The 11,670-nt window shown below is 38.8% G+C and overlaps 1 protein-coding gene across 4 annotated transcripts in view; it reads right to left on the bottom strand.

Moving 5' to 3' along the window:
• Positions 1 to 11,670, bottom strand: part of dscamb (Down syndrome cell adhesion molecule b) — a 152,261-nt gene that overhangs the window by 61,685 nt on the left and 78,906 nt on the right. The gene's annotated exons all lie outside the window — the stretch shown is intronic.

Here is an 11,670-nt window from a genome sequence, read left to right as displayed (position 1 = left end):
GTAACGTTCTCTCCTTTTTTCTACTCTGACCGGTCGAGACAGTAGGCCACCCGCATCGCACTGGGATCTGTCCAAGGTTTATGCACTGGTTTCTGAAAATCATTTTAAAGAGTATGGTCCTCTACATAGAAAGTGTCATGATTTGGCTCTGTATAAATAGAATCTGACTTATCTGGACTAATCACACGGTAACTGGGCATAGGATTAAAGTTAAACACATTCAAGACATCCATCTAAATCCCAAAAAATCCACCCCCCCCCCCAAAAAAAAGAAAAAAAAAAACAAAAAACAAATAAATGAATGTATATATGGATATGGTTTTGAGATGGCTAGTTGGTAGAGCGGTCACTTCTGACCGCCCAATATTTGTACTTTGGATCTTTGGTGACTGAATTGCACTTTTTGTAAGTCGCTTTGGATAAAAGTGTCTGCCAAATGACTGTAACGTAATGTAATGTAAATCTATCAACGCTTAGCCTGAACTCAGGTAACCTGGGGGCTGGCGTCTCTCCCAGTGACAGCTGGGAGAGACGCCGGGTTACGCTGGACCAATCCCTGGTCGATCATGGGGTAACATAGAGACGTACAACCATAAATATCTATACATGCAACCGTCTCATTCACACAGCATATAGAAACACAACCATTCACCCTCTCATTTGCATTGTATGCAGCATTCACTCTTTCATTAACTCATTGTATAGATATCCGACCATTTACCCTCTCATTCACATGTCTGTCGTGTTTCAGATGAACCTCCTGCATGTTTTTGGACTGTGGGAGGAAACCGGAGAACCCGGACACGGGGAGAACATGCAAACGCCCAAACGGATTGAAATCGAACTAGAGACCCTCTTGATATTCACCACACCACTGTACCAATCATTTCCTATTCTTATTAAAAAAATCCATCAAACAGAATTACATTTCTCATCGGCCAGATTGCTTGAATAAAGTTACATGAGCATCAGATAAATATGTATGTTTCGTATCGGGTTTAAACTTGTGATCACTTTTACTTAGAATCCCAAACTGCATGCAAAAACGGATATTATACAGCATTACAAATCATTGTCACTTGTCTAGATTTGTTTCAGCAGAGCCTGGTTTATCAAAACACGGGGTTTTTCTTGACTTTGTTTGTATAATCAGTAAAATGACCTGTGTATCTAAATGAGCACTCCATAGCTACAGGTTAAGAGACCAGTTAAGATAAGATAAGATAAACTTTATTGATCCCCATCGGGTAAATTCCTTTGTCACAGCAGCGTAACAGTTATAATGTCAAAAAAACAAAAAAGTAAAATAATATGAATGTAAATATAACTAGAGAGACAGAAGGCTGAAGATATCAAGACACCCACAAATTAATAGACAGCTGCATCAACAACAACAACAACAATATCAGGTATAATAATGGGCAACATAAAGGAACCATAAGGGTGAGAAATATACGACCAGAACTAAATGACAACATAAATAGAGTGACAATAGCAACTACAAAATAATTAAACAAAAACAGAAAGGATGTGCAAGGGCTTTGGCCAGCAAGGATAAGAAAGACAGCAGAGTTAGGGCATGACATGTGAATGGGTGAGGTAGTGAATGGTAGTGAGATTGTGGAAGCAGCACAGATGCACCTCAGGCTGGTCAGGGTTGTGTGTCGCCCAGACTGCTGTTGTGCAGTCTGATGGCCGTGGGCACAAAGGAGTGTCTGAAGCGTTCAGTTCTGCAACCGGGGTGGGATGAACCGTTGGCTGAGAGAGCTGCCTATTAGCCACAGCTCGTCGTGCAGGGGGTGGGAAGGATTGTCCAGGATAGCTCCCAGTTTGTCCTTCACCCTCCTCGCTGTTCACTCTTCATTTGCGTTTATTTGCCACGGCTTGGGTTAAACCACATTATTCAATATTTTTCAGGAGACTCCGGAGGGGAGCGTGGTTAGTGCAACATTGAAAATAAAAATGAGATGGAAAAAATGTAAATATATAATATTCATAAAAATTACCCAAAAAATACACAATGGGCATTGTGAATTATAATACCTGCGATAGTTGCTTGAAAACTTTGATTTTATTTATGCCAAACCGGAACACTTTTAATATTTATTGTTGACCTTCCAAAAGGGATTCTTTAAAGATCACATGAAAAATGCATGGGTGGGCTTTTGCAGTGGTTTCTTTTTTTTTTTTTCTGTGTGGGTTAACTAATTAGACGACGCCTTCCCCCGGGTCACGTAACATCACCTCGTATAGATCAGCGGGGATAAAACAACTGCGTGCTGCATCTGCCGCTGTGTCCGCACATCAGACGTAAAACGTCACCGGTGCGGAATGGCTTTAATAAAAAAAAAAAAAAAAAAGTCCAGACCGATTAGTTTTAAAAAATAATCAACTAAATACATGTTAATGCCGTTGCGATCACGCTTAACGTGCTCACACATTATTTGCATTTTATGATTGCTTATTCTTGCAAAGGAAAATAGACCTTGTGGGGTTAAACCGACACAGAATACAGAGCAAGGTGGGAGAAGCAAAAATAAATGAATAAATAAATAAATATAATGCAGCTATTGTAAGCATTGACCTAGATAGAACCGACAACGGATTCCATGGATATGATTTCCTGAAGGGGTTTTTACTGGTTTACATACAGGGCATCTATCAAGTGGACTTGATATAGAGAGGTAGGGAGACTGTGCAGTTGTGTGTGTGTGTGTGTGTGTGTGACTGTGTGTTTGTGTGTGTGTGTGTGTGTGTGTGTGTGTGTGTGTGTGTGTGTTTGTGTGATACAGAGAGAGAGCAGAGAGATGTCGGCCGCTATGCATGCATGCCAGTGGGTGAGACAATTGGTGGGAGGAAATCTTGTCAGGGGTTGTGGAGGCCAAAAAAATAAAACAAAAAACAAAAAAAAAAAAAGAGCATGACTTTTTTCTTCGATATCATCCACTTTTTTATCTGAATCCATGCGAAAAGAAAATACATGTTTAAATCCGAAAAAAATTATGATAATAGTCTTATTTGTGTTTAGTTATACAAATCATATACAAATCGAACACTTCCCTAATCAACAATGTGACAACTATTGGTCACGTTGCAACAAAAAGCCAATCTAATCCAAAGCTGTCCCCTGCAGACGCCGCCTAGTTCCCTTTTTCTCTCTTCTCTCCCTTCTGGCTTCTCCATTTTGATTCTGTACTGGTCTGCTGAAATCTCACAGTGGAATCCATCTTGAGCGAGACAAAATGGTATTTCGCTGGAGCCGCCGCGAGCCGCTGCAATTTTCTCTTCAAGCACCTCCATACTCTCCTGCAACGCCTTTTAAGACATCAGAGCTCAATTATTGTGTTATAGCAGAACAGAGTGCAGGCAGAGGGGACGCGGCGGTGTGTGTGTGTGTGTGTGTGTGTGTGTGTGTGTTTGGGGGGGGGGTTTAAAATGAGGACTACTTTATTGTATCGGATCATAAGTCTTCATTCACGGTCTATCCTCTTTCATTTCAGACATTTATTTTATAACTTGCTTGCTGAATTAATATGTCTAATTCAGAAATTTTTCCCCCAAAAATTAGGCATTCTGTCATTCCGATGAATTATTAGGCTCCTTTAATTTGCGTTGCTCTAAAATTGTGTGCATCAACAAAATGGTCTTCAAGTACTGAAGTTAAGCGTGATCACCCTGCATGTTACAATCCAATTTTATTTTTTATTGTTATTTTGTTCTGCACTTATACCCCTAAAAGCACATGCCAAAGAATTTATATGCTGTGGTTTATGGAAACAATACACAACATAATAGTATAATGTCACTGGCGCTATATGGCATTATAAAAGGTTAAATCTGTTATTTAGTTATTGTGTAAAACGTTTGATACAAGCTCCTGATAAATCAACAGGAGTCAGATTTCAATATGATTATTTTTCAATCTGTCCTCTTCCAGGATTTCATGCTGTCTTTATGTATTTGATGATGAAATGAGATGAGTCTGCATTTGTTGTGGTTATTTGATTGATATATTAGACCAGCATTTCCCAACCACTGCACATCAGTGTGCAGTGTGAGATCATCAGGTGTGCTGTGGAAAATGCCCACTTTCCCATGATTGGTCCAAAAATTATTTATTCAATGCAACTAATGTGTCTTGGTACGTTGGGAACTTTGAGAACTGCGGCTTTTACAACAATGTGGCTAATTTATGGATTTTTATTGGGTAACTACAGTAGCTTCCTTCCGCCAACAACATCACAGTGGACGAATGAAACCGTTTCGGCAAACCAACTGGCATTTATGATAATTCTTTAGATCAGCCATTTTGCCCTTATTGCACATACCCCCATCATGAAAAAGATGTGCAGAAATGCATTTGATACGGATTTCGAGTTGAAAGCGATCAGTCTGGCTGCTAAAGAAGGAAATAGAGCTGTCGCGTGTAAGTTCGGCATCTGTTCTGAAAAAAAGGATTTGCGTTATATAACGGTAGTTGTAGATGTTACCATCGTTTATCTAATTATATTTTCAAAAACCTTTCCTGTAACATCTTGCTGAATTAAAATCTTATATTTAAATAAGGACACCTGTGGCTTATAGACAAGTGCAGCTTATTTATGTACAATTTTTTTTAATTTTTTTAAATTAGTAGTGGTGGCCTATATATACACATACAGGACTGTCTCGGAAAATTAGAATATTGTGATAAAGTTCTTTACCTTCTGTAATGCAATTAAAAAAAAAAAAACACTTTTTCATGATATTCTAATATTTTGAGATAGGATTTTGGAGTATTCTTAAGATATAAGCCATAATCAGCAATATTAAAATAATAAAAGGTTTGCAATATTTCAGTTGATTTGTAATGAATCCAGAATATATGACATTTTTGTTTTTGTAATTGCATTACAGAAGATAAAGAACTTTATCACAATATTCTAATTTTCTGAGACAGTCCTGTATATAGGTGCACTCAATAGTCTAAAATTTACGGTACAGGTAGAGATGGACTTGTGTATCTACCTGCTACTGCTCAAACAGCAGAGTACTTAGTGATGCTTCGAGTGAGACAGCGGCAGTGATACGGCATGGATAAATATTTTAAAGGAAAAAGTACTTAGTCAGGACCCTCTGGTCCTGAAGAACATTATGACCCAGATGAAGGTCCAAGTGTGAGTAGTGGTAAAGAAAGTAAAAAAGGCAAGCTCAAGACAATACGATAAAAGTTAGATTGTGTTTGGATTCAATTTTACTGGGAAACCCACTCAGGGAACACTGTCCAACAGTGCCATGATTCCGAGCAAACTTAAACGACACCTCCAGACTAAACACCCTTCGCTTCAAGATAAGAACATGGACTATTTTGTTCATCTCCATAAACAAACTGAGAAATCGGCAGCGTTGTTGAAGAAAACCACCAAGATGAGTGAGAAAGCTCTGAAAGCTAGTGTGGCGGGCTGGGGTTTCAACAATCGGAGTCAAGGAGAAATTGCTCTCTAGAAGATGCCAAGGAACTGAGAGAGACACCCAGGGGGTGCTAACATTTAGCCAGAGGGTGCACTCCTCTGTTATGGTAACAAACGGTGCAGGTTAGTGTCACATATCAAACACAACATTGTATAGTCATTCAACCGTGGAGTTCTGTAATGCAGAACCAAGAGAAGCTCCCAACAGTCGTCACCATCATCATCACTCGCAAGGGATTCTGGGGTTCCGCTGGCCAGTCACCGCACTACGCTACATAGCCCCCACCAAGCAGGTTAGCTGTCCTCAGCAACCGTAGCATTAATTACAAAGTCCTTAAAGCCGGTTGGGGTTCTACGATGTTGGCGAGGTCAACTAGGTCCCGAGGTCCCATTCACATGGTTCATATAGTTTTCATTTATCCTTCTGGTAATTTAGGGTTTGCGATGAACTTCCTGCAAGTTTTTTGACTGTTGGAGGAAACTGGAGAACGTAGAATGGAGACTCACCACAGAAAGGTCCACTTCCTCGTCATTAGCATGGAAGCCCTAATCGGACGTGGCAAACTGACTCACATTTGAAAAAGCAAGTAACCAAAATACAATAGAATATAAAGAATTTTATCCCCAATTATGAAGTAGTATGAAATGGACAGCGTGTCTTGTAAATGTATCTGAAGACATTCCATCACTGCTCTTAAGTATGGCAAATATGAAATGATGGTGGAAAAAGCGGTGCAGCGTAGCAGCCGCTCCGATTAATTGGAGCAGTCATCGAGTTCCTGCTCCTCGGGTGAATTATTAGTTCCCGTATTACAATCTGAAAGCCCGGGGTCCCCTCCATCCGTCCCACGGGCACTGATATTGTGAAGTGAAAAAGTACTCCACTCCGCCAGACAAGTGGTCCAGATAAATCAAGTGGGGATGATTTATCTAATCATCCCCACTTTGCCATTGACGGGAACTAATGCAAACAGCGGGCTCTCGCTCTCTGCGGGCTAAAAAAAGCCCAATGTACATAAAAGAGAGTCGGTTGCCTCGGCATCCGCTGTCACTTCTGTGACGGTGTGAATCGAAATCTGAATCTGTCGGGCGGTTCAATCAAAACCAACGCAGATTAAATACCAAACGTCGCAGATGTCTTATGTTGTTTAGAATTTTTCTTGTGGAAAGTATTTTGGACACGGGTTAGAGGACGGTATTCATAGGGCGGAAAGCGCCTGGGCGTTTAATGTATCATGTTTTGAATTTTGGCTCCATTTGAAAGAGAGTGGACCATAAATTCAATAATAATTACCCTTTATATTGATCAAGTAAGGATATCATATCTAATATTTTATTCATTAATCTATCTATTTATTTTCATTTGTATATTTTTATTTTAATCACGTATATATACACATATATACAGTTGTTTTTTTTTTCATTAAAGTTAAAGTTTGGTTTTGAGCAAATCTGCATTTTTAAAATCCATTATTTGAAATAAATATTAAAAAAAGGTTTCTACTCACATTGAAACAAGTTCATATATATCATCATTGTATTCATAAAATTTTATTTTATTTTATTTTATTTTATTTTATTTTATTTTATTTTATTTTATTGTTTACGTAAATCTGTTTTGGGCAAATATGGAATATTGAAATGGCTTGAAAAAAGCCAGTTATACTCTCATATAACCACCAATGCCTATTAAGAGGAGAAGTGATGGATAAGAAATAGGCATCGCAAATTTTCCGTCACTTATTTAAATTGCATTGAAATTGGCAGTGTGGATTTTTCATAAAACAAGATGTGAACTAGCACACACACCTCAGCCCATGGGATAATATGGAAAATAAATAGTGTAACAGGCATTGGAGGAACTTTCATGACCATAAGAAGACATTAAATACTAGATGTTTCCCTTTGTTGTTTTTAAGCACAAGCCACGTATGTGTTCACTCTCCCACAAAATCTAAGTGGAACATCACCACTTCCAGTCACCATCTTGTTGTATAAAGGACGTTTCCCTAAAAAAATGACGTGAATGACGTGGTTGCTGCAGGTGGCTATTCCACAGTTTAAATTGTCAGTGAGAAGAGAAAACAAGAAAACAGCCTAAGATCTCATACAGACCGCGCTGTCTGGCCAAAAAGGTACTGCGGCAGTACGTCGATGAATCATTGATGTTATTGTTAAAAGCGAACGGTTGGATCTCCGAATCCCCAACCCGGCGTGAGACTGCAGAGAGAAGGGACCCGTTTCTGACGGAGACGTCGGAGCCAGATGAGAGATTGGCTTATGAGATGCCTTGGGTCTGCGCGGTAAGTCATTCAAATTAAAACCAAGACAGCTGTCATTATGAACTCTCCTCCCCGCACATGTCGTCCGGGGCGAAGGATAAACCAGCCTCTTGTGTTTTTTTCACCCGGCAACGAGATTATGTAGGTGTGCATGGCCTGGATTTAAGAAATAAACAAATAAATAAAAAACTTGGTGACGCACTTCAGTGCTTAGAGTGATATAATAGCTTTTACTAAACCAAAGCAATGATTTAATGAAGAGCGAGAAAATAGTGAAAGAAAATACAACTAAACAACACAGATAATGGTGTGCAAAGCTGTGATACCACGAAGTGCTCATAAGACCTATTTTCAGAATCTAACTTCCTGTCGAGAGTTGGGCTTGGATTGTATATATGCTATGATATGAGTGGACTGCAGTTGGTGGATGAAGCTAAATTCCCCTTTGCACAATTTCTCAGAGTTTTGCGCAAGAAGATCTGCTGTAGGAGCTGCTGTAAGCATGAATCACACGTTGATACAATATAACGCACTGCCGTCAACAAATCCTATGCTAATGGTGTGGCGACATTGCAATACGCATGAAAGCACACAAAACATTACTTACTAAACGTCGTTGTGATGGCATCCTTTGGCCTGTGACAACGATAAGTATGTGTATTCCGGTGACTAACCATTACCGATGGGTACAGCGTCAGAATTGGCCTTATTTACCATGTGAAAAGACAGGAGGCAGAGCTGGAGGTTGCAAAGATGAAGATGTTGAGGTTCTCTTTGGGAGTGATGAGAATGGATAGGATCAGGAATAAGTCCAACAGAGGGACAGCACATGTTAGATTTGGAGTTTTGGATTTGGAGAGGTCAGAGAGGCCAGACTCAGATGGTTCGGCCATTTACAGAGGAGGGATAGTGAATATATTGGTAGACGGATGCTGGAATTGGAGCTGCCAGGCAGGAGGTCGAGAGGAAGACCAAAGAGAAGATTTATGGATATAGTGAGAGAGGATATAAGGTTAGTTGGTGTGAGAGAGGATAGGGTTAGATGGGGAAGGTTCCTATCAAAGGTTGCCACCGTGACCCCTGAAAGGAAAAGAACACATTTACCACTTGAAATACACGTGTAAGGATTTCTCTATATGTGTGAATGAGAGGGTGAATGGTTGCATGTCTCTAACTGATATGAATAAATGAATGAATGAATGAATGAATCATGCCATTTTAAATACAGTAGTCCCTCGTCATGTCACAGTTCACCTTTCGCAGTCTCAGTGTATAGCGGATTTTTAATTTTATTTAATTTCATACCACAGATTTTTTCTATACCATGGGTTTTTGCAGAATAAATATATTTTTATGTATTCATATTTCGGTCAATTTGATGGTAAAATAAGCGTTTTCAAGTGTGACGACCAACCAGAGCATGTCGTTCTGTAAACTGGGCTCTGATTGGCTCAGCGACCGTAGCATCATTCCCTGCATCTACTGCATATAGTATTCCCTTTGCATCTTGCCTTGTCCATTTCACATATAAGTGTGATTGTTACTCAAGTGTTACTCAGCGGTGTTACCACAGCTTTTCATCATCATGCAAGTTGCAATATCTCCAATACTTAGTACCCTTTCAATTTTTATACATTGTTAAAATGACATATGTTTAAAAGTGAAAAAGGTGTATGGAAGAGAAAGAGTCTTAGAAGTGTTTATAAAAGTATGGGTAAGAGTGTGGGGAGGGACATAAAACTTTAATATATATATATATAGATAATGAAATAAAATTGTGGGCACTACTTGGCAGATTTAAGCGAAGGAACTACTGTACTTTTAAAATTTACAAAAATCAAATCAAATTACCAGCATTTGAAGGTCCTGACTCTCTTCAGCACTACAATTCTGGGGCTGTTGTTGGAATAATAAGCTGGACAATAACATGATGCAGGTCCCCCTAGTCTATTCCCTTCCCAAAAATTCTCAGCAAACAACACCCAAAGGATTTATCTGTACGTACGTAAAAACACAACCATGACATCAAAACAAATCAAATCCGAGCAACCTCCGGCGCAGGCAGCATGCCCAGCCCCACTGCTCAGCAGTCAGTGGGAAGCTGCTCTGCTTTGATTTGGTCCGATCAATGTTGGCGTCCTGTTAGCATTATTTTTGGTTCCCCCACATACTGTGAATCTAAGGCTGGGTGGGGCTCGATGGAGGGGGGTAAGGCTTTACAGGGCCGACGTACAGTCACTCAGGGGTTGACAGTTGCCCGAAGACGGGCCGGCGAAAAACAACCAGCTCCTCCCGGCGTCGTGCTGGTTTTCCTTCGAGTCGAGCATTTCTTACACCGGCGCTACCCAGGGGTCGAGAAGAAATATTAACAACTAGAGGCAGGCGCATCCAAAACTATTCACATCCTTAAATATAATCTCTTTCAGTAATGGTGTTATGAAAGTGCTATAAAGGAAAAAATCCTCATTAAAAAAGATAAGAATAATGATATTAATAGTTACATATAAACATGTCAACAACAACAACAACAATAATAATAATTATAATGATAAGATTATAAAGCTATTACTATGACTAATGAAAATCTTTATAATAATGATAATATTAATTGTAATTAGTGAACAACAAATTACGTTCCAAGCTGACATTGTGTGATTGGTGGGATACACCTCAGATTGGTCGCCAGTCATTCACAGATATTTCTATTTCTATTATTATTATTACCATTATTATATTGCTATTGTTGATGTTATTTCTATCATTATTATCATTATCATAATCTTTATAATTAGCATTATTTTGTTGTTGTTGCAATTATAACTATAATAAATATTTTCTATTCCTACATCTACTTATCAATATCGATGATGAATATTTATGTAATTTATATGTAATACATTTATCATAATCAATGACAATATAACAAAAACAACAACAACAACAACAACAACGACAATAATAATAATAATAATAATAATAATAATAATATAATAATGATAATGATGATAATGATAATGATAATGATAATGATAATGATAATGATAATGATAATGATAATGATAATGATAATGATAATAATACAATATGATGAAATTGAAACAGCAGCATTCCAGTCCTATTTAGTCGCTTGTTGTTCCTATGAGACTTTTGTTTTATTATTTGTTGAATCATCTGCATGAGACAGAATTTTGATCTTACTGCAACTGTTTCATATAATTTGTAATATCAGAGGAAATGCAGCTATTTCATACCGTGCCTGTAATTTTAATTGAAAAAAAAAAACATTAGAATTATGATAACTGCATTTTGCAGGAACAGAGTATTGTACTATCTTGTCTTTTGCCTGACACAAAAATCATTCCTTTTCCAAGTTGAACTCATTTGTAAAAGCGACTGAACAGGTTAATTTATCTATCTAACTTCTAATCTGGTCTGCTTGTTTACAGTGCCTGGCTTGTCGAGGACCGGCCCTATAAAACTGGGTCGCTTCAGTACCAGTAAAGTCACCTATAAAAAATCTCTTTCTCTCAACGCACCTGCTGTGTGAATAGATTTTAGGAATACAAGTGAATGACAGAGCTGCCATTGAAGCCCCTGTGAAGAAGAAGGCATCCTTGGTTCTGTGAAGGTTTGGCATCAGAGCTAGAATGTTAAGAGACTCTGTGTCTCTTATTTACCCTCAAAAACCTCTGTGTTCCTGTCTGGCGCATTTTACTTCCTCTTCTACATCTTTTTTTCATCTTCTTCTTCTTCTTCTTCCACCTTCTCACTCCCTATCTCTCTCGATTTCTTTCTCGGTGTGTGTGTGTGTGTGTGTGTGTGTGTGTGCGTGTGTGTGTGTGTGTGTGTGTGTGTGTGTATGTGCATGCGTGCATGTCCTGAATGCTAAAACAGTGGCTGGCTTTGTCAGAACACTGCAATGTGATCCCGCAGTCTGA

This window comes from Fistularia commersonii, chromosome 18 (assembly GCF_037954325.1).
Source record: "Fistularia commersonii isolate RoL2024-O1a breed Wild chromosome 18, RoL_Fcom_v1.0, whole genome shotgun sequence".
Classification (NCBI taxonomy): domain Eukaryota; kingdom Metazoa; phylum Chordata; class Actinopteri; order Syngnathiformes; family Fistulariidae; genus Fistularia; species Fistularia commersonii.
This window is presented reverse-complemented; position numbering and strand designations above follow the sequence as displayed.